General features: G+C 37.5%; 1 non-coding gene across 1 annotated transcript; it reads right to left on the bottom strand.

Moving 5' to 3' along the window:
• Window positions 1-15,538: 15,538 nt before the first annotated feature.
• Window positions 15,539-15,645, bottom strand: LOC116141208. The gene has a single exon (XR_004129755.1). It is a non-coding gene; the product is annotated as a small nucleolar RNA R71 (small nucleolar RNA).
• Between the last annotated feature and the right edge of the window lie 8,167 nt (window positions 15,646-23,812).

Raw genomic sequence — 23,812 nt, 5'->3', positions numbered from 1 at the left:
TAATCTGAGATAAAGAGACTTTTCTACTAAGGGCATCTGCTACTGCATTAGCTTTCCCTGGATGGTATTTGATGTCGCAGTCGTAGTCTGTCACCAATTCTAACCATCTCTTCTGTCTCATATTCAACTCTTTCTGAGTGAAGAAATACTTCAAACTCTTATGGTCATGTATATTGCATTTCACTCCATACAAGTAGTGCGCCATATCTTTAAAGTAAAAACCATTGCTGCTAATTCCAAGTCATGGGTAGGATATCTGATCTCATAGTCTTTCAATTGTCTAGAGGCATAAGCAATGACTTTCCCTGTTGCATCAACACTGCTCCCAAACCATTGTGGGAGGCATCAACGTAATATCATAATCAATGCCTTCTTCTGGCAATGTAAGAATTAGAGCTGTAGTTAATCTTTTCTTCAACTCCTAAAAGCTTGCTCGCATGCCTCAGTCCATTCAAATGGTACTTCTTTCTGGTGAGAGCTGTAAGTGGTCTGGCTATCTTTGCAAAGCCTTCCACGAACTTCCTATAGTACCCTGCTAAGCCCAGAAAACTTCTAACCTCTTTCACTTTCTTGGCTTCTACACACTCAAGCACCGCCTCTTACTTTACTAGGATCCACTGATACACCGTCTTTAGAGATCACATGACCCAAAAAAGGTAACCTGATCCAACCAAACTCACATTTTGAAAATTTGGCATACATGTTTCTCTCTTAATCTTGTAACATAAATCTCAAGTGCTCAGCATGTTCTTCTAAAGTCTTGGAATAAACTAGGATATCACAATAAACACCACTATGAACTTGTCAAGGACATCATGAAAACTCTGTTCATCAAGTCTATAAAAATTGCAGGTGCATTGTCAATCAGAATGGCATCACAACAAATTCATAATGCCCATACCTTGTTCGGAAAGCTGTTTCGGTATATCTTCCTTAGCCACTCTAACCTAATTGTATCCTAACTTAGATCAATTTTAGAAAATACTGAGGCACCTTTCAATTGGTCAAACATATCACTATCTTGGGCAATGGGTACGTATTCTTTACGTTACTTTATTCAGCACGATAATCTATACACATCCTCATAGACCCATCCTTCTTTTCACAAACAGAATTGGAGCACCCTAGGGGAATGACTCAGTCCGATAAAGCCCTTATCTAACAATTCTTGTAACTGCTTCTTCAATTCTTGGAGCTCAGCGTGGGGCATACGATAAGGAGCCTTTGAAATAGGGGCTATTACCAGGGGCTAATTTTATACTAAACTCCATTCCCTCTCTAGAGGTAAACCTGGCAATTCATCTGGAAACACATCAATAAATTCATTTACCATCGGTACCTCATGTACATTGGGCTCGAACTCTCTCCCTTATTTACTACATGTGCAATGTACCCAGAACACCCCTTTTTCAAAATCTTCCTAGCTTTGCTACACTAATCATCATGCTAGTTGGGTGCCCTCTCCAAAATGAAGTTATCCCTATGGTCTAGATTAAACTTGACTTTTTTCCTGTGACAGTCTATCTCTGCTCCATATCTCTAAGAAAGGCCATCCGAGAATGATGTCAAAGTCTGGCATATTGAAGAAAATCAAATCTACCATCATATCTCGGTCTCTATAGTCACTAACTCCCCCATTAAGACTTCATTGGTCGCTAACACCCTCACCATCAGGCAGTTCAATCTTAATGGCTTGTTCTACTCTAATAGGCATTAACTATATCTTTTAATCAAACCATAGGAGATGAATGAATGAGTAGCACTAGAATCAATCAAGGCATACAAGGGAGTATCATGGAATAATAACTAACTAGTGACTGCTGAAGGGCTGGCATATGCTCGCATCTGGGCCACATTATATACCCTGGCTGTCATGCCTCCAACTGGAGGTACTGAAGTTGTAGAACCATGGGCAATCTTAGCAACAGTCCTGGCTGGTGGCATCTGAAACAAACATTGGTCCCTACTAGACATTCACCCCTGTGTCTTCTCCGACATTTCTGTAGTAACTGACCTCACATTTCCTCTACTGGCATTTTTTATTAGTCCTCCTATTGGCTTTAGGTAGGACTCTTCTTGCCTTACCCTTTACGTCTTTGCCAAAAACTTGTTTTGCACACTGGACTAGCCAAGCTAGAGAAGACTGCTTGCCACTGTTAGGGGAAGAGCTAATTTGGTCTCTTTCCTTCAGTACCACTATGCTCTGATGGCTCTGGCAAGTGCTTCACTATATGTTTGGGAGGGCTGATGACCTAACATAACATCTTTAGCGATAGTGGGGTGAAGTCCACCCACAAATCTCTCCATGGGTCTATGGTATATTGACTAGTGTGGGTGCAAACTTAGCCAAAGAATTAACTTGATTGAATACTCTTTGACCGTCATATTTCTTGTTGCAGACTAATAAAACTCTTGTAGTTTAGAGGATATCATGTCCACCATCCGGTACTACTCCTCAAAAATTCCTTAAACCTTGACCAAGTGAGAGTGGTGGTATCTTGAGTTTGCTTCATAAGCTCCCACCATGTCATAGCTTCTCCTTTCAAAAGGTACGAGCATACCGGATCTTCTCTTGATCTGTCATAGGAAATAGAGTAGTAGCTTTCCCACCAACTTGATCCATTGTTCTGCTACTATTGGATCATTAGTGCGCTAAATTCTGGAGGCTGATGTTTACTTGAGAGGCCATAAATTGGTTCAATCTGCTTTGGAGCAACCATGCTTCTGAGTACTCATCCCTATTGCTTGACTGTACCACATTGGTCGTCACTGTTGTCACACGGAGTACTTATACTTTCTGGTAGGGTTCTCCTTAAAGCTCTATTAACAGCCTCCGGATCATACACTCCAATGTTGCAACATCTAAACCGTGGAGTGCTTGACGTAGTAGCTGTTGGGTTAGAAGCTTCAGGTGCAGTTGGAACCTCTTGTGCATTCATGGCATCACTGCGACCTAGATCCGTTCTCCGGTTTCTCATATTTATTCCCTATCACAGTCACACATAAACATTAATCATCTAATCAACCCTTACATAAAATCAGGTAAACATACTACAGCGATTGGACAACTTGAGCAACGGAACTTTACATGAGGGATATTGTCATCAACTCTCATAAATGCTGACTCCGAAATAGAAAACATCTTAAAACACCCTTTTTAAATTAACAAATAATGCTCTGATACAAATGAAAAACCCCCCTCAGTCAGGTATCCTCTGATTATCCCTCAATGAGAATCTCAGGCATCATGTCTGGAGAACGAGTTGTATTAGAAAAAATATGTGTAACGATAATAATAATATAATATCCAAAACATGCAATATAAATATCACGCAAGATCCAAACTTATAATTTAGAAACTTTAAGAATTTATCCAGAAATTACACAATCAAAACATATTTATAGGGTGGAAGCTTCCAAAGGTGTTTCACAAACATTTATCATTTACATCAAGATAAAAACATCAAGATGATATAAATCATCTCCCCTCACGTGTAGCCCCATTGTCTCTAGCATCCTTCGCTTCTGGTCTGCCTGCAAAGCAATCAACAATGAAAGGGTGAGCGCTAATCACTCAGTAAGGAATGATCCATTTCATCTAAATGTGTATTTGACCTTATTTAAACATATTTGTAACACATCACTTACCTTTTACATTTAGGGCTACTTCCCTTTTTTTTTTTTTTTTTCATTCCATATGTCTTTCATCATTTTATCCATGGCTATATAACATCAATGATACACATACAAATAAGTATGTAAATATAGTACACACACAATTACATGTCATGAATATAACATTTAAATATCATCTAACATGTGTATAAATCATTCATGATGTAAAAACATCATAACTATGTAGGCAACTAAAATGCATATGAAGCATTTAAATGTTAGTAATCAGATATTTCTTGACGCGTCTTGTCAAGTTGAGTCTTATGTTTTTCTTTTTAAATTCTTGTTAATTTTGTTGTTTTGCGTTTGTTTGGGCGTGTGTTGTTTTTCTTTCATTTTGTTTTGTACCTGATGCTCGGGGATGAGCATGTCTTTAGTTTGGGGGGATTTGATAATCCGAGGATTATACTGTTTTATTTAGGCTTTTAGGCCAGATTTTAGATACTTCTTAGTTCATTTATGCCTAAATTGCTACTTAATTCTTTACATTTTGTGTTTTAGGCCAAAATAGACATTTTGAGTAAATAATGAGCGAATTGGAGTTTCTAGTCTTAGAAGTAAGCGGATCTCAGGAATTGGGACAGTTCTGAAGCACAATTTGAGGATGATGTCATTCTTCCGGTTACAAAACCGAACACCATTTGGGAGGTTTCAAAAAAGGGCAAGAAAAGCATCAAGGGAACTAATTTGACACCGATGGCTCGGTTGTGGCAGTACTTTATTAGTGCGAGGATGATGTCGGAAACGCACTATAGTACGGTGACTTATGAGAAGGCATTATTGCTCTATTCTATTGCCACAGGAAAGCAAATGGATGTGGGACAAATTATCCTGAACAACATTTAGCATGCAACCAAACCAGGGCGAGGGAGTTACCCTTTCCCACATCTCATTACAACTTTGTGCACTCGAGCAGGAATCGAGGTACATGATGATGAGCCACTTATCCATGCTGCCCTAATCCTTGACTCAAACTATTATAACAAGCATCTTAAACGTCCAGACGATGAGCAACCAAGTGTAGGAACAAAACGACAGAGAACCACACAAGGCATTGCCACATCATCCAATTCCACAGCCACTATGAGGGAAATGATGCAGTAGATGATGAGTCAGATGAGACGTATGGCAAAACGTCAAGTTTGGCTAGTAGAGCAGACCCAGATGATGTATGAAATGCAGAAGAGTACCTTCAACAAGCTCAAAGTTGATACTGCAGAATTCTAATGGGCTGACTAGGATTCAGATGAGTGGATGGGTTTCTAATCAGAAAAGGACGACACCGAGGGAGACGAGGAGGCCGAAGAATGAGCACCTGAGCACCTGTTTTTGTTTGTTATTTTTGTTTGTTTTAGTTGTTTCTGTATTTCATTTCGAACATTGAACTCAATTGATACTTTTTGTTTTGGATTGTTTTAGTTGTTTCATTTTTGTTTTAATTTTGTAGTTGATGTAAAGATGAGATTAGTGTTGTAATATTTTCATATTAGTCAGTGAATTTTTCTAACACAGTGGACACCACAGTTTTCAATTGTTTTTACAGATTTTGGTGATGAAAAAGTCAAGGATCGGGTGTGCACACTGTTGAGCGAAACTTCAACTTCACGGATTAATCAGGGATCTATCTCATACCTTTGTCAATTTTGTTTTTCTATTCCTAATTTGTGCATAATGTGACATTGGGGACAATGTCATCTTTAGTTTGGGGGTAGGAAAAAAAATTGAGAATTTTTGGACTTTTGTTTATTTTATTTGGTTTTTTTTTTGTTTATGCCAATGACAAATTGTATAAATCAATGATGAGGATAGGGTTGTTGGGATTTTTATTGTTGAAAAATGTTAAGCATTACTTCAAGTTTATGTTTATTGACTGAATTTTGATTGAGGTTTGTTCAGTGGTTCAACCACCATTTTCATTTATTTCGGCATGCTTAGAATCATTTTATGTGGTTAGGTAAAGTTTAATAATGTTGGTGGACTCTAAAACCTAGTAGAGAAATGCTTGAGGCGAAATTCTAGGAATAGACATTGTTGAGGAAATGATTTAGGCATTTTTCGGAACGTTTGAACCTTTCCAGCCAACCCATGAATGAATTTTTCCCTAGTCACCCAATTAAACCTTATGAGATTATCATTGCTTTTTTTATTTTCTTGCAAACCAAAAATTGTCCAATCCAATTACCCTAAACACAAAATCATACCCTTTAGGAGAATTTTAGACCTAATGCAAACAAAAGGAACTTGAAGAGTTGTGTGAATGAACTGAAAGAATAGTTTGGGGGTTTTGAGAAGGGCAAGAAGAATAAGAGAGGTAATTAACCTCAATTTGAGAATTTTATTATTTTCAAAAAAAAAAAAAAAAAAATTAGTTATTTATTTCGAGAATTGCATTACAATGGCAACAATAAGAATTGTTCATGGTTGAAGGTTGAAGGTTGTTAAATGGTTGACATTTTGAGTGATGGTTGAGAAAGGAAATGGGAGTTGGATTAAGTCTTAGTGTTTGCTTTAAGGAAACCAAGTCCACTTGTTTGTTTATCCTTTCATTTCCTTTGGAGCCTACTACCCGAGCCTAACGTTACAAGCTTGCAAAAACCTTTTGATTCTTAGCGATGTCTAATCCTCATTAGTGGAGAGTAGTTTGATATTTAGGCTTATGGAGTCTGCCGTTATTTGATAAACTTTTCATTTCTGCATAAAATAATCCGAGAAGTCGGAAGGTGGATTGAAGTGGAGATCACCTACTCGGGGGACCAATAGAGAAAGATAGTCGATGCAACTTATAACTTCTTGGAGTGTTGAACATTTTTCTAGTAATAATTTTGCAACAACCTTTGAGACTTGTATAAGTTCTAGGCAGTTCGTTGTGTCAAGTTGAGTCTTATGTTTTTCTTTTTAAATTCTTGTTGATTCTGCTGTTTTGCGTTTGTTTGGGCGTGTGTTGTTTTTCTTTCATTTTGTTTTGTACCTGATGCTCGGGGATGAGCATGTCTTTAGTTTGGGGGCATTTGATAATCCGAGGATTATACTGTTTTATTTAGGCTTTTAGGCCGGATTTTAGATACTTCTTAGTTCATTTATGCCTGAATTGCTACTTAATTCTTTACATTTTGTGTTTCAGGCCAAAATGGACATTTTGAGCAAATAATGAGCGAATTGGAGTTTCTAAACTCAGAAGTAAACAGATCTCAGGAGTTGGGATAGTTGTGAAGCAGAGTAAAGCACTATGAAACTTGTTCCCATGGGAAAGCATCGAAGATCGAAGATTCAAGCAAAGAAGCAAGCGGAGGGCAATTCTATAAATTCAGAATTCTTCATGAAGATTCGCCTCGGCAAAGTTTGTTCTTCGCCGCGGTGAAATGAGTTACGCACAAGATTTAAGTTTACTTCGTCGCTGTGGCTAGATTTCTTCTTCGCCACGGCGAAGTCTGCAAATTTCAGTTTCTGTAAAACATACAGTTTCATTTTTAGGCAAAGTCTTAGGTTTTTGGGCGAAGTATAAAAGCAAAACTTTGCCATTTTGATGGGTCGTGTTTTTCTTAGTCTAGAGCAGCTTTTTCATCTTCCTGATTTTAGATTTAACGAATTTTGGGTTGGAAAGTGAGAAGATTTGGGATTGAATCTGGTGGACTCTTCAACTAGGGGAGATCTCTTGTCTTTTCTCTCATTTTAATACGTTGAACCTTGAGTTTATTGTTTTTCTTGTTTGTTGTGTTGATTTAGCTATGACTAACTCATTTTGGTTTAGGGTTTTGATGTAAATTCGGATTTCCATGGATTAAGTTATTGATTTTTATTATTGTCATATGCTATTGCATGGTTTGTGTGGTTATTCTGATTTTATTGCTTTTATTTGATGAACATGATGAGATTGAGAAATGAGTCATGTTAAGCTTCTTGGGTAATCACCATTGTAGTATTGAATGCTAGAGACAGATTTAAGAATCAATGAAATCAATCTAGGATTTCATGTGCTTAATGAGCTTAGAACTATTAATCTTCAAATTGTTGGGTGCGGAAGTTTAATAGAGAAAAGTAGGAAAACATAGCATGAGAAGGTATGTTTTACAATTTAGAAAATTCGATTTACAATAAATGCATGTGAATATGGAAATAGCATAATCTGTAGGTTCAATCCATAGAGTTCGAATGAAGTCAAAACCCTACCCATTTGTTTAAATTAATATTATTAATCTTGCTTTCATAATTTAGCTTTGAATATTTAGCCATTTTTGTTTTAGTTTTAAGTTTAATTTTCTCCCATTAATCCAAACAAATTCGATTGCTCTAACTTGAAAACAGTAGAAAGCTTAGTGCTTAGCAACCAATCCTCGTGGGAACGATACTCACTCATCACTTTATTACTTGTGCGACTAGTGCATTTGCTATTTATGCATGTTGTAGTTACAACGCATCAATATTAGAATGTATTATAAAAATAAATATCATAAATTTAGATACATTATTTAAAATCATGATTATTAAATCATGGGACCCTAACTCTATATACAATCTAGTAAAGGAAAAACAACATAAAATTCTTAATAACTGAACAACTGGGTGGGGCGGGACTGCATGAGGCTAGTCTCCACGAGGCGAGTCGAGGATTGCCCAATCCACTACCCCGGCCCATCCCCGTTGTCAGTGAATTTTATGAGAATCATCCCCCTAAAAGTTGGAATGCATGGAGAATGATGCATGTGATACTATAATATCTATATTAGTATTTTGCAAAAAAATTCAATCAAATAAAAGCAAGTAAGGTATAGCTTGTTACATTAAGTCCTTAGCAACCTTGGAGACTTTTAATTTCAAGAGAAATTAAATAAAAGAGGATCCACACTCAGGTAAAAGAAGAATTAGGCCAAGAGAGATATTTAGGGTTCTTAGAAATTTATGATCTCTACTCTAAAATTGATATATCATTTTCTTTATATATGTAGCCTTGTAAACAATTCAATAATTGTTTTGGGACTTCCTTAAACAATTCCATAATTGTTTTGGAGTTGTAAATAGTTCTATAATTATTATGAAGTTATTAAACTTCTTTAAATAATAACATTGGATTAACATTTAATCATAATTAACAATTTAACTCTTAAATTGTTTACATAACAATTTAACCCTTAAATTGTTTATATGTTTAGAATTACAATCCATTATTAAATCCAATTTAATATAAAGAAAATGATTAATTATGAATTGGAATTCCATTTAATTCCAATTAGCAATTTAACTCTTAAATTATTCATAATTACTAATATAACCCTCCATTGAATCCAGTTCAATGACAACAATATAAATAACTTCATTCCCCTTGGTAGGTGCTAGCCAACCTTGAATAATCAACTCTCTTCGGCTATTTCTCCATTCTCCTTAGTTTACATGTGTGACCTTTTAGGTTCCTGTGGCCTAGCTGTTGGCCCAATATCATAGTCTGTTCCGATATGTTTCGTCATAACTCTTTATGATCGAAACTCCCACCGATTATGGCAGGCATCTAACAATGCTCCATAACCCCTAAGTCACAATGAAGATATTGTAAAACCCCCCTCCAGTCAGGTATCCCCTGAATATCCCTCAATGAGAATCTCAGAGATACATGTCTGGAGAACGAGTTGTATTTAGAAAAAATCTGTTTAAGGATAATAATAATAATATCCAAAACATGCAAATAAAATATCACACAGGATCTAAACTTATAATTTAGAAACTTTAAGGATTTATCCAGAAATTACACAATCAAAACATATTTATATGGTGGAAGCTTCCAAAGGTGTTTCACAAATATTTATCATTTACATCAAGATAAAAACATCAAGATGAAAATAAATCATCTCCCCTCACGTGTAGCCCCGCTGTCTCTAGCATCCTTCGCTTCTGGTCTATCTGCAAAGCAATCAACAATGAAAGGGTGAGCGCTAATCGCCCAGTAAGGAATGGTCCATTTCATTCTAAATGTGCTATTTGACCTTTATTTAAACATATTTGTTAACACATCACTTACATTTTACATCTAGGGCTACTCCATTTTTTTTTTTTTTTTCATTCCATATGTCTTTAATCATTTTATCCCATGGCTATATAAACATCAATGCATAAACATACAAACAAGTATGTAAATATAGTACACACACATTACATGTCATGATATAACATCTAAATATCATCTAACATGAGTATAAATCATCTCATGATGTAAATAACATCATAACTCATGTAGTGCAACTAGAGCGTAGAAGGCTTTCGACTATAACAAGCGCTCCTTGGGAGGCAACCCAAATGTTTACATTTGTGTTGTTATTTATTATTTGAAATTGTTTAGTTTCTTATTATTTTTAGATAAAGTTTTAATTTGTGTGTCTTTGGTGTTTTAGGTGAATTATTGAATCCGGAGGAAATTGGAATTTTCCAGTTTTCGCTGTCTTCACCGCGGCGAAGCACATTTTTGAAAAATTTGGAATTCGAAAGTCCCGACTCACCGCAGCGAAGTATCTATTTCACCAAGGCAATGCGCCTCTATATTTTTTGCCACGGCGAAGAATTTGTTTCGCCGCGGCGAAGAAAGTTAGGCAAAAATCATAAAGGGAAATTTCGCCGCGACGAAGATTGTTCTTTGCCGGGGCGATGAGCTTTTGTAATTTTTTGCCACAGCGAAGAATTTGTCTTCGCCGCGGCATCAACTGGGTTTGGTTTTTAGGGTTACAATAAAGAACTTCGCCGCAGCAAATATTGTTCTTCGCCACGGTGAAACCTGATTTTTATAAATACTTTGCGCAACCTTTCATTTTTCGCAAAACTTCTCAAACACATTTGAGAGAAAAAATTTCCTACTTCAATCCAGAGCCTTCCCAGTGATTTCCCGGCAAAGTTTCTCACTCCTTACCTTTCTAAACACCAAAACAACTCGTTCTAACCAAGATCTTTGAAAAAAGTTCAAAAATTGGGGATTTTGCAGTCTAGGATGATTTTGGCTAAATTGGTGGTGAATACTCCCTAGTTTTGGTAAGATTTCAAGTTCCCTAAGCTTTTAATCGCAAATTTTTGAGTTTAGATTTCTGGATCTGAAAATTTTGATTTTGGTTGAGTTTGAAATTTTAGTGCTTATGTGCGTTGATTTTGATTAAAGAAGTGTTGATTGTGCATATTATGGTATTGAGGAGTGTGGGTTTTTAATTTGGAGTGTTTGGTTGAGTTTGGAAAATTGTAGTTTGGGGGTCAGGTACGAATTTGGAAGTGTTGTTTTATTGCAGGATTGATTGTGGTTGTTCATAGGGGCTTAGGGTTGAATTTTTAAGTTGAATTGTTGAGTTGATTGCTAGTTTTGGTAAAATGCCGCTCAAAGTGTTTCCAAGGGTAAAGGTAAAGGAAAGAAAGTGGACAACCGGTTTGTAAGTGACAAGGCTCGGACACGCTAGATGAAGGGCAGCCCAAAGGAAAGATAAAGGATTTATTCCTGAGCATGGATTGACCGCGAGCCAGGCTATGGATTGGAGTCGGAGGAGATGTTGGAACTATTATGAGTTCACCTGCACAAGCGGCTGTTAGAGCCGCTAGTGAGAGAGTTTTATGCCAACCTCCTGGATAGTGAATCTGGTACTGGTTTGTGGTACTGATGTGGCATTTACTACGAAGGTCATCAATGAATTTTATAACCTGCCTAACATTGACCATAATCATACCCTTGGAGAATTTTGACCTAATGCAAACACAAGGAACTTGAAGAGTTATGTGATGAACTAAAAGAATAGATTGGGGTTGTGAGAAGGGCAAGAAGAATAAGAGAGGTAATTAACTCATTTGAGAATTTTGTAATTTTCAAAAAAAAAAAAAAAAAAAAAAATTTAGTTATTATTTCGAGAATTGCATACAATGGCAACAATAAGATTTTCATGGTTGAAGGTTGTTAAATGGTTGACATTTTAGTGATGGTTGAGAAAGGAAGTGGAGTTGGATTGGTCTTAGTATTTGCTTTAAGGAAACCAATCCTCTTGTTGTTTATCCTTTCCTTTCCTTTTGGAGCCCACTACCCGAGCCTAACGTTACAAGCTTTCAAAGACCTTTTGATTCTTAGCGATGTCTAATCCTCATTACTGGAGAGTAGTTCGATATTTAGGCTTATGGAGTCCACCGTCATTTGAATAACTTTTCATTTCTATATAAAATAATCTAGGAAGTCAGAAGGTGGATTGAAGTGGAGATCACCTACTCGGGGACCAATAGAGAAAGATAGTGCATGCAACTTATAACTTTGGAGTGTTTGAACATTTTTCTAGTAATAATTTTGCAACACACCTTTGAGACTTGTATAAATTCTAGGCAGTTCGTTTGTCAAGTTGAGTCTTATGTTTTCTTTTTAAATTCTTGTTAATTTTGTTGTTTTGTTCGTTGTTTGGGCTGTGTTGTTTTTTTCTTTCATTTTGTTTTGTACCTGATGCTCGGGGATGAGCATGTCTTTAGTTTGGGGGGATTTGATAATCCGAGGATTATACTGTTTTATTAGGCTTTTAGGCCAGATTTTAGATACTTCTAGTTCATTTATGCCTAATTGCTACTAATTCTTTACATTTTGTGTTTTAGGCCAAAATAGACATTTTGAGTAAATAATGAGCGAATTGGGTTTCTAGTCTTAGAAGTAAGCGGATCTCAGGAATTGGGACAGTTCTGAAGCACAATTTGAGGTGATGTCATTCTTCCGGTTACAAACCGAACACCATTTGGGAGGTTTCAAAAAAGGGCAAGAAAAGCATCAAGGGAACTAATTTGACACCGATGGCTCGGTTGTGGCAGTACTTTATTAGTGCGAGGATGATGTCGGAAACGCACTATAGTACGGTGACTTATGAGAAGGCATTATTGCTCTATTCTATGCCACAGGAAAGCATGATGTGGGACAAATTATCCTGACACACTTTAGCATGCAACCAAACCAGGGCGAGGGAGTTACCCTTTCCCACATCTCATTACAACTTTGTGCACTCGAGCAGGAATCGAGGTACATGATGATGAGCCACTTATCCATGCTGCCCTATCCTTGACTCAACTATTATACAAGCATCTTAAACGTCCAGACGATGAGCAACCAAGTGTAGGAACAAACGACAGAGAACCACAAAGGCATTGCCACATCATCCATTCCACAGCCACTATGAGGGAAATGATGCAGTAGATGATGAGTCAGATGAGACGTATGGCAAAACGTCAGGTTTGGCTAGTAGAGCAGACCCAGATGATGTATGAAATGCAGAAGAGTACCTTCAACAAGCTCAAATTGATACTGCAGAATTCTAATGGCTGACTAGGATTCAGATGAGTGGATGGTTCTAATCAAAAAGGACACACCGAGGGAGACGAGGAGGCGAAGATGAGCACCTGAGCACCTGTTTTTTGTTTGTTATTTTGTTTGTTTTAGTTGTTTCTGTATTTCATTTCGAACATTGAACTCATTGATACTTTTTGTTTTGGATTGTTTTAGTGGTTGTTTCATTTTTGTTTTAATTTGTAGTTGATGTAAAGAGAGATTAGTGTTGTAATTTTCATTTAGTCATGATTTTTCTAACACAGTGGACACCAAGTTTTCAATTGTTTTTACAGATTTTGGTGATGAAAAAGCAAGGATCGGGTGTGCACCTGTTGAGCGAAACTTCACTTCAGGTTAATCAGGATCTATCTCATACCTTTGTCAATTTGTTTTTCTATTCCTAATTTGTGCATAATGTACATTGGGGACAATGTCATCTTTAGTTTGGGGGTGGAAAAAAAATTGAGAATTTTGGATTTTGTTTTTTTATTTGGTTTTTTTTTTTTGTTTATGCATGACAAATTGTATAAATAATGTGAGATAGGGTTGTTGGGTTTTTATTGTTGAAAAATGTTAAGCATTCTTCAAGTTTGTTTATTGACTGAATTTATTGAGGTTTGTTGTGGTTCAACCACCATTTTCATTTTTTCGGCATGCTTAGATATTTTATGTGGTTACGTAAGTTAATAATGTTGGTGGACTCTAAACCTAGTAGAGAATGCTTGAGGCGAAATTCTAGGAATAGACATTGTTGAGGAAATGATTTAGGCATTTTTCGAACGTTTGACCTTTCCAGCCAACCCATGAATGAATTTTTCCCTAGTCACCCAATTAACCTTATGAGATATCATTGCTTTTTATTTCTTGCAAACCAAAAATTGTCCAATCCAATTACCCTAAACACAATCATACCTTTAGGAGAATTTTAGACCTAATGCAAACAAAAGGAACTTGAAGAGTTGTGTGAATGAACTAAAGAATAGTTTGGGGGTTGTGAGAAGGGCAGAGAATAAGAGAGTAATTAACCTCAATTTGAGATTTTTTATTTTCAAAAAAAAAAAAAAAAATATTATTATTTCGAGAATTGCATTACAATGGCAACAATAAGAATTGTTCATGGTTGAGGTTAGGTTGTTAAATGGTGACATTTTGAGTGATGTTGAGAAAGGAATGGAGTTGGTATAAGTCTTAGTGTTTGCTTTAAGGAAACCAAGTCACTTGTTTGTTTATCCTTTCTTTCCTTTGGAGCCACTACCCGAGCCTAACGTTCAAGCTTGCAAAACCTTTTGATTCTTAGCGTGTCTAATCCTCATTAGTGGAGAGTAGTTTGATATTTAGGCTTTGGAGTCTGCTATTTGATAAACTTTCATTTTGCATAATAATCCGGAAGTCGAAGGTGATTGAAGTGGGATCACCTACTCGGGGGACAATAGAGAAAGATAGTCGATGCAACTTATAACTTCTTGGAGTGTTGAACATTTTTCTAGTAATAATTTTGCAACAACCTTTGAGACTTGTATAATTCTACAGTTCGTGTGTAAGTTGAGTCTTATGTTTTTCTTTTTAAATTCTTGTTGATTTGCTGTTTTGCGTTTGTTTGGCGTGTTTGTTTTTCTTCATTTTGTTTTGTACTGATGCTCGGGAGAGACATTTCTTAGTTTGGGGGATTTGATAATCCGAGGTTATACATGTTTTATTTAGGCTTTTAGCCGGATTTTAGATACTTCTTAGTTCATTTATGCCTGAATTGCTACTTAATTCTTTACATTTGTGGTTTCAGGCCAAATGGACATTTTGAGCAAATAATGAGCGAATTGGAGTTTCTAACTCAAGTAAACAGATCTCAGAGTTGGGATAGTTGGAAGCAGAGTAAGCACTATGAATTGTTCCCATGGAAAGCATCGAGACGAAGATTCAAGCAAAGAAGCAAGCGGAGGGATTCTATAAATTGAATTCTTCATGAAGATTCGCCTCGGCAAAGTTTGTTCTTCCCGCGGAAATGATTACGCACAAGATTTAGTTTACTTCGTCGCTGCTGATTTCTTCTTCGCCGGCGAAGTCTGCAAATTTCAGTTTCTTTAAAACATACAGTTTCATTTTTAGGCAAAGTCTTAGGTTTTTGGGCGAAGTATGAAGCAAAACTTTGCCATTTTTGTGGGGTCGTGTTTTTCTTAGTCTAGAGCAGCTTTTTCATCTTCCTGATTTAGATTTAACGAATTTTGGGTTGGAAAGTGAGAAGATTTGGGATTGATCTGGTGGACTCTTCAACTAGGGATCTCTTGTCTTTTCTCTCATTTTAATACTTTGAACCTTGAGTTTATTGTTTTTCTTTTGTTTGTTGTTTGATTTAGCTATGACACATTGCCAATTTTTTTTGGAGATTTGTGATACTTTCAAGTCAAACAGAGTGTCAGATGACGCCATCAGATTGAGACTATTCCCATTTTCATTGAGGGATAAAGCTAAGGGATGGTTAATGCATTACCAATAGGAACGATTACAACATGAAACGATTTAGCACAGAAGTTCCTGACCAAATTCTTTCCTCCAGCAAAATCGGCAAAACTGAGAAATGATATCACATCGTTTCTACAGGAAGAGTCGGAATCATTATATGAGGCTTGGGAGAGATACAAAGAATTATTGAGAAGGTGTCCGCATCATGGGTTGCCTGTTTGGATGCAAGTCCAAACATTTTATAACGGATTGATAGTGAATGTGCAAACTATGGTGGATGCAGCATCGGGAGGAGCACTACAAAATAAGACTCCGGAAGAAGCTCATGAGTTGCTTGAGGTTCTGGCAAGCAATAATTATCAAAGACCTAATGAGAGGGTGCAATCGAAGAAATCTATGGGTCTTCATGAAGTTGATGCATATACAGCCATTTCAGCCCAACTCATAGCACTTCAGAAACAGTTGGGAAATATGCAGGTAAACTCTATTCAAGCTCCTTAACTAACTTGTGATTTTTGTGCAGGTAATCACATGAGCAGTTAGTGTCAAGTGGGGAACACATTTGCTTCATCATCGTCATCATCGGAGTAGGTTAACTACTTAGCAGGAAATCAGAGGCAACCAAACAATCCCTATTCCAACACATATAATCCGGGTTGGAGAAATCATCCAAATCTGTCTTGGGACAATCAGAACCAGCAAAACAATCAATGGAACCAAAGAGCACTGCCAACTAACCAAACAGGGGTGAATAATCAACTAGGAGACCCAAGAGTGACAAATTGGAGGACATGTTTGGGAAGTTTATGCAAGAGACCATAGGTTTTATGAAGGAGACGAGGACAAATTTCAGAAATCAAGAGGCGTCCATTCGGAATTTGGAGGTACAGATGGGGCAATTGGCTGAAAAGCTAAATGAGAGACCACAGGGGTCTTTACCAAGCAACATAGTGACTAACCCATGAGAGCAAGTGAACGCAAGTACTTTGAGAAGCGGGACAGTCTTGGAAGAGGTGGAACAATCAAGGAAAGGAAGAAGCCCAACAAAAGAAAAGGAAGATTCTGATGAGGAAGTGGAAGTGGACGAAGAGATAATTGTTGAAGAGGAGCCAACCAGTTTTAGGAAAGATGAACAAAAACGGGAAGAAAGGCAAAGGCAAAAGAAAGAAAAAATTCATTTCCTGAGATACCACCAGAATTGGCACATCACACACCTCCGGTGCCTTTTCCTCAGAGGCTCATAAAAGAAAAATAGGATAAGCAGTTCATTAAATTTCTTGATGTATTTAAATAAACTGCACATTAACATTCCTTTTGCAGATGCATTACAACAGATGTCGAGCTACGCAAAATTTCTCAAGGAGATTTTATCAAACAAAAGGAAGTTAGAAGATGAGGAAACGGTGATGCTCACGGAGGAGTGCAGCGCCATTCTTCAGAAGAAGCTACCCCCGAAACTTAAAGATCCGGGGAGTTTTACTATTCTTTGTGTTATAGGAGACATTACTTTTGATAGAGTTTTATGTGATTTAGGTGCAAGCATAAATCTTATGCCTTTTTTTGTTTTCAGGAAATTAGGAATTGGAGAAGTGAAGCTGACAACAATATGCTTGCAGCTTGCAGATAGATCCATAAAGCATCCTAGGGGCATTGTTGAAGATGTGTTGGTCAAAGTGGACAAATTTATTTTTCCCACAGATTTCTTTGTGTTGGATATGGAAGAAGATAAGGAGATTCCTCTCATCCTGGGACGACCATTTATGGCAACCGAAAGAGCTTTAATTGATGTTCAAGAGGGGAAGTTGATCATGAGGATGCAAGATGAGGAAGTGACATTCAATGTCCTTGAGTCTCTAAAAGCTCCACTGAAGCAAGAGTCATGTTTCAAAATTGATTCGGTGGGTCAGTCAACAATTGAAACTTCCCAACTTAATAATCCTAATTCGTCAATTAAAGGATGCACGGTCAAGTCAAGGCGATCCAATGAAGAGGACCACAACCCAGAGAGTTTTACACCATTCCAAGATGGGTCACAACTAAGCATGTATCCTTTCAAGGGACGGATTCCTCTACTAAAAAAGGGTGAAGAAAAATTAAGAAAACTGAAAGCTGTTGGTAAGAATGGTCAAGCCATGAAAGGAATGACCAAAGAATGGAAATGGGTGGTTAAGCTCTCAACAAAGGCCCTAGGTGACAAAAATCATCAGCAATTGAAACTTTGGTGCAAGGACAATGCTCGGGAGTTGATGTATTTAGATAGTCTGGATTGACATGAAAACTTGAGAGAATCAAGCTTTTGACTATAAACAAGCGCTCCTTGGGAGGCAACCCAAGTGTTTATTTTTGTTTTTTTGTTTTTTTGTTTTTTTTTTTGGTTAACTTTTGATTTGTGATGAAGTTAATTTGTGTGTTTCAAGTGAAATTTCGAATCAAGGCGAAAAACAAAATTTTCCTGTTTTCGTCGCGGCGAAGCACATTTTGCAAAAATTGGGAATTCAAAAAGTCCCAAACTTCGCTGCGGCGAAGTATCTATTTCGCCAAGGAGATGCGCCTCCGTATTTTTTTGCCGCAGTGAAGCAAGTTGGGCAAAAATCACTCAGGGAAAATTCACCGCGGCAAAGAAACTTCTTCGCTGAGGCGATGCGCTTCTATAATTTTTAGGCGCAGCGAAGACAAACATCGACTGGGTTAGGTTTTTAGGGTTTTAAAGTGAAGAACTTCGCCGCGGCAGAACCTGGTTTTTATAAATACTTTGCGTGACCCTTCATTTTTCGCGAAACTTCTCAAACACATTCGAGAGAAAAATTTTCCAACTTCAATCCAGTGATTTCCCAGCAAAGTTTCTCACTCCTTAACCTTTCTGAACACCAAAACAACTTGTTCTAACAAAGATCTTTGGGAAAAATTGGAGAAATTTGTGGTTTCAAGAATTTCAGGGTTTTGCAATCTCGGATGATTTTGACTAAATTGGTGGTGAATACTCCCTAGTTTTGGTAAGATTTCAAGTTCACTAAGCTTTTAATCACATAATTTCGAGTTTATAGTTATGGATCTAAAAATATTGGTTGTTGGTTGAGTTGTGAAATTTTTGTGATATTGTACGTTGATTTTGCTTGAGAAAGTGTTGATTGTGCATTGTGTGGTATTGAGGAGTGTGGGTTTTGAATTTTGGAGTGTTTGGTTGAGTTTGGATAAATTGTAGGTTGGGGGTCTAAGTACGAATTTTGGAAGTGTTGTTTTACTGCAAGATTGATTGTGGTTGTTCATAGGGCGCTTAGGGTTGAATTTTTTTGAGTGAATTGTTGAGTTGACTGGTAGTTTTGGGAAAATGCCGCTCAAGGTGCCATCAAAGGGTAAAGGAAAAGGAAAGAAAGTGGACAACTGGTTTGTAAATGACAAGGCTTGGACACGCTATGAAAGGGCAACCCAAAGGAAAGATAAAGGATTTATTCCTGAGCATTGATTGACCGCGAGCTAGGCTATAGATTGGAGTCGAGGGAGACGTTGGGAATTATTCATGAGTGTACCTGCACATGCGGCTATAGAGCCATTAGTAAGAGAGTTCTATGCCAACCTCCTAGAGTGTGAATCTTGTGTTGTGTTTGTGAGGGGTACTGATATGGCCTTCACTGCGAAGGTCATCAATGAATTTTATAAATTGCCTAACATTGACCGTGATGAGTATGAGGAATTCAGTAAGACACAGAAAAGGGATGAGGTGATCCTTCAGGCTATAGCAAAACCGGATACCCCTTGAGAGATTTCGAAGAAGGCAAGAAGAGCATTATGGGAACTAATTTGACACCGGTGGCTCAGTTGTCACAGTACCTTTTTTGAGCGAGGATGATGTCGAAGACGCACTGTAGGATAGTGACGTATGAGAAGGCATTATTACTCTATTCTATTGCCACGGGAAAGAGAATGGATGTGGGACAAATTATCCTAAACACCATTTAGCATGTAGCCAAACCAGGGCGAGGGAGTTACCCTTTCCCACATCTCATTACAGCTTTGTGCACTCGAGTAGGAATCGAGGTACATGATGATGAGCCATTTATCCACGCTGCCCCAGTTCTCGACTTAGACTATTATCACAAGCATCTTGAACGTCCAGACGATGAACAACCAAGCGTAGGGACAAAATGGCAGAGAACCACACAAGGCACTGCCACATCATCCAGTTCCACAACCACTATGAGGGAAATGATGTAGCAGATGATGGGTTAGATGAGACGTATGGGAAAACATCAGGATTGGCTGGCAAAGCAGACCCAGATGATGTATGATATGCAGAAGAGTAGCTTCACCAAGCTCAACATTGATACTGTAGAATTCCAATGGGCTAACTGGGATTCAGATGAGTGGATGGGCTCTAACTAAGAGGAGGATGACGCCGGGGGAGACGAGGAGGCTAAAGAATGAGCACCTGAGCACCTGTTTTTGTTTGTTATTTTTGTTTGTTTTTAGTTGTTTCTGTATTTCATTTTGAACATTGAACTCAGTTGATACTTTTTGTTTTGGATTGCTTTAGTTGTTTTAGTTGTTTCATTTTTGTTTTAATTTCGTAGTTGATGTAAAGACGAGATTAGGGTTGTAATATTTTCATATTAGTCATTGAATTTTTCTAACACAGTGGACACAACAGTTTTCAATTGCTTTTACAGATTTTGGTGATGAAAAAGCCAAGGACCGGGTGTGCACACTGTTGAGCGAAACTTCAACTTCATGGATTAATCAAGGAACTATCTCGTACCTTTGTCGATTATGTTTTTCTATTCCTAATTTATGCAAAATGTGACATTGGGGACAATGTCATCGTTAGTTTGGGGGTGGGAAAAATTTGAGAAATTTTGAATTTTATTTAGTTAATTTAGTGTTTTTGTTATGTTTGCTAATGATGAATTGCATAAGTCTATGATGAGACTAGGATTGTTGGGTTTTTATTGTTGAAAAACGTTAAGCATTGCTTCAAGTTTTTGTTGATTGACTGAATTTAACTTGAGGTTTGTTGAGTGGTTCGACCACCATTTTCACTTTTTCAGCATGCTTAGATTAATTTTATGGGGTTACGTAAAGTCTTGATAATGTTGGTGGACTCTAGAACCTAGTAGAGAAGTGCTTGAGGCTGAATTCTAGGAATAGACACTGTTGAGGAAATGATTTAGGCATTTTTCGAAACGTTTGAGCCTTTCCAGCCAACCCACGAATGAATTTTTCTCTAGTCACCTATTTGAGCCTTATGAGATTATCATTGCTTTTTATTTCCTTGCAAACCAAAAATTGTCCAATCCAATTACCCTAAAAACATAATCATACCACTTAGGAGAATTTTAGACCTAATGCAAACACAAGGAACTTGAAGAGTTGTGTGAATGAACTAAAAGAATAGTTTGGGGGTTGTGAGAAGGGCAAGAAGAATAAGAGAGGTAATTAACCTCAATTTGATTTTTGTTATTTTCATAAAAAAAAAAAATTATATTTCGAGAATTACTTTACAATAGCAACAATAAGAATTGTTCATGGTTGACGGTTGTTAAATGGTTGACATTTTGAGTGATGGTTGAGAAAGGAAGTGGGAGTTGGATTAAGTCTTAGTGTTTGCTTTAAGGAAACCAAGTTCTCTTGTTTGTTTATCCTTTCCTTTCCTTTAGAGGCCACTACCCGAGCCTAACGTTACAAGCTTGCAAAGACCTTTTGATTCTTAGCGATGTCTAATCCTCATTAGTGGAAAGTAGTTCGATATTTAGGCTTATGGAGTCTACCACCATTTGATAAACTTTGCATGTTTGCATAAAATAATCCGGGAAGTCAGAAGGTGGATTGAAGTGGGGATCACCTACTCGGGGGACTAATAGAGAAAGATAGTCGATGCAACTTATAACTTCTTGGAGTGTTGAACATTTTTCTAGTAATAATTTTGTAACAACCTTTGAGACTTGTATAAATTCTAGGCAGTTCATTGTGTTGAGTTGAGTCTTATGTTTTTCTTTTTAAATTCTTGTTAATTTTGCTGTTTTGCATTTGTTTGGGCGTTTGTTGTTTTTCTTTCATTTTGTTTTGTACTTGATGCTCGGGGACGAGCATGTCTTTAGTTTGGGGGTATTTGATTATCCGAGGGTTATACAGTTTTATTTAGGCTTTTAGACCGGATTTTAAGTACTTCTTAGTTCATTTATGCCTGAATTGCTACTTAATTCTTTACATTTTGTGTTTCAAGCCAAAGTGGACATTTTGAACAAATAATGAGCAAATTGGAGTTCATGAACTCAAAAGTAAGCGGATCTCAGAAGTTGGGAGAGTTCTGAAGCAGAGTAAAGCACTATGAAGTTTGTTCCCATGGGAGAGCATAAAAGACCGAAGATTCAAGTAAAGAAGCAAGCGGAGGGTGATTCTGTAAATTTAGAATTCTTCATGAAGATTCGCCATGGCAAAGTTTGTTCTTCGCCGCGGCGAAATGAGTTACGCACAAGATTTAAGTTTACTTCATCGCCGCGGCGAGATTTCTTCTTCGTTGTGGTGAAGTCTACAAATTTCAGTTTCTTTAAAACGTACAGTTTCATTTTTAGGCAAAGTCTTAGGTTTTTGGGCGAAGTATGAAAGCAAAACTTTGCCATTTTTGAGAAAGAGTCGTGTTTTTCTTAGTAGAGAGCAGTTTATTTTCATCTTCCTTAGTTTAGATTTGACGAATTTTGGGTTGAAAAGTGAGAAGATTTGGGATTGAATCTGGTGGATTCTTCAACTAGGGGAGATCTGTAACGCCCCGCTTGAGGTACGTAGTTATTGTTTCTTCTTTTGCTCTTATTTGAGTTGGTTTCTTGGTATTATTGTTTGCTTGAAAATAGAAGAAGTTCAGTTTTCCAAGCTTCACCGGGGCGAAGAGGTGTTGAGGCCACGGAGCCCCGGCGAAGCTGCTGGATAGTTTCGCCGCGGTGATAGAAGCTTCCTCGCCACGGCGATAGGTCGACCAAAATGTTTGTTAAGTTTTAGATATTTTCTTCCCTAAGGGCAATTTGACCATTCTACCCCTATTTAGCAGGAAAAGTAGGGAGTAAAATGTAAGGAATTTTCATGGAGAATATGTTGTTATGGGGGTGTGTGTGTAATGAATCAAAGGATATAGATAGAATTCCCAAAGAAGAGTAAGGGCAAAATGGGAATGCTTGTGTATAAATTTCATTAAAAGGAATTAAGTCATTGCAAACCCTTCATTCTTCTTCTCCATCGCCANATTGCCCTGATGATGTATGTCTATAGAAAACAGAGTGATCAGACTCACATCGAATCATACCAAACTCTTGGGTAACTGCACTAAATCGTCCAAACCAAGCACGAGGAGACTGTTTTAGGCCATATAGAGAACGAAGAAGTTTACATACCAAACCAGACTCCCCCTAAGCAACAAAACCAGGAGGTTGCTCCATATAAATATCTTCCTGAAGTTCACCATGAAGAAAAACATTCTTAATATCCAATTGATGCATAGGCCAATGTCGAATGACAGCCATAGCAAAGAACAACCAGACGGAAGGCATCTTAGCAATAGGAGAAAAAGTGTCAAAATAATCTGTCCCATAGATCTGAGTGTATCTCTTGGCCACCAAATGGGCTTTCAACCGATAAATTTTACCATCTAGACCCACTTTTACAGTGTAAATCCATCGACAACCAACAGTCGAATGGCCCGGAGGTAAGGAAACTAACTCCCAAGTATGATTATGATGCAAAGTAGACATTTCTTCAACCACTGTCTGACGCCACCGAGGGTGAGAAAGTGCCTCATGAACAGTGCAAGGAACAGAAACAGAAGAAATGGTGGATACAAAAGCATAATATGAAGGATGTAAACGATGATAACTCAAAAAATTGTAGATGGGATGAGGATTGCATGAAGACAGCATACCTTTACGAATAGCAGTGTGAAACTGATCAACTTGAGACAAGACTGTGGCATTAGAGGAATCAAGCACAGGACCTTCAGTGATAAGGGTCTCAGGAACAGTAGCAGGAACATCAGGGTCACCTGTAAAAGGAACAAGACTATTGTTGACAGGAAGAGTGGTATTAGTAGTAGACTGAGGTACCGAAATAGATGAAGGCATGAAAGCAATGTATGGAATTGGTAAGACATCTACTATCGGATCAGACTCTAATGTAGGATGAGAAAAAAATGGAGAAGACTCAAAGAACGTAACATCAACAGAGATGAAGTAGCGATTTGTGGCGGGAGAATAACACTTGTAGCCCTTCTAAAGACGTGAATACCCTAATAAAATACACTTTGTAGACTTGGCTGACAGTTTATCTCGACTAGGAGAGAAAATGTGAACAAAACAGGTGCTCCCAAAGACACGTGGGGGAAGTGAAACTAATGGATGATCA

This window comes from Pistacia vera, unplaced genomic scaffold, assembly GCF_008641045.1.
Source record: "Pistacia vera cultivar Batoury unplaced genomic scaffold, PisVer_v2 Contig395, whole genome shotgun sequence".
NCBI lineage: Eukaryota > Viridiplantae > Streptophyta > Magnoliopsida > Sapindales > Anacardiaceae > Pistacia > Pistacia vera.
Note: the sequence above shows the minus strand (reverse complement) of the source record. Positions and strands in the feature narration are given on the sequence as shown.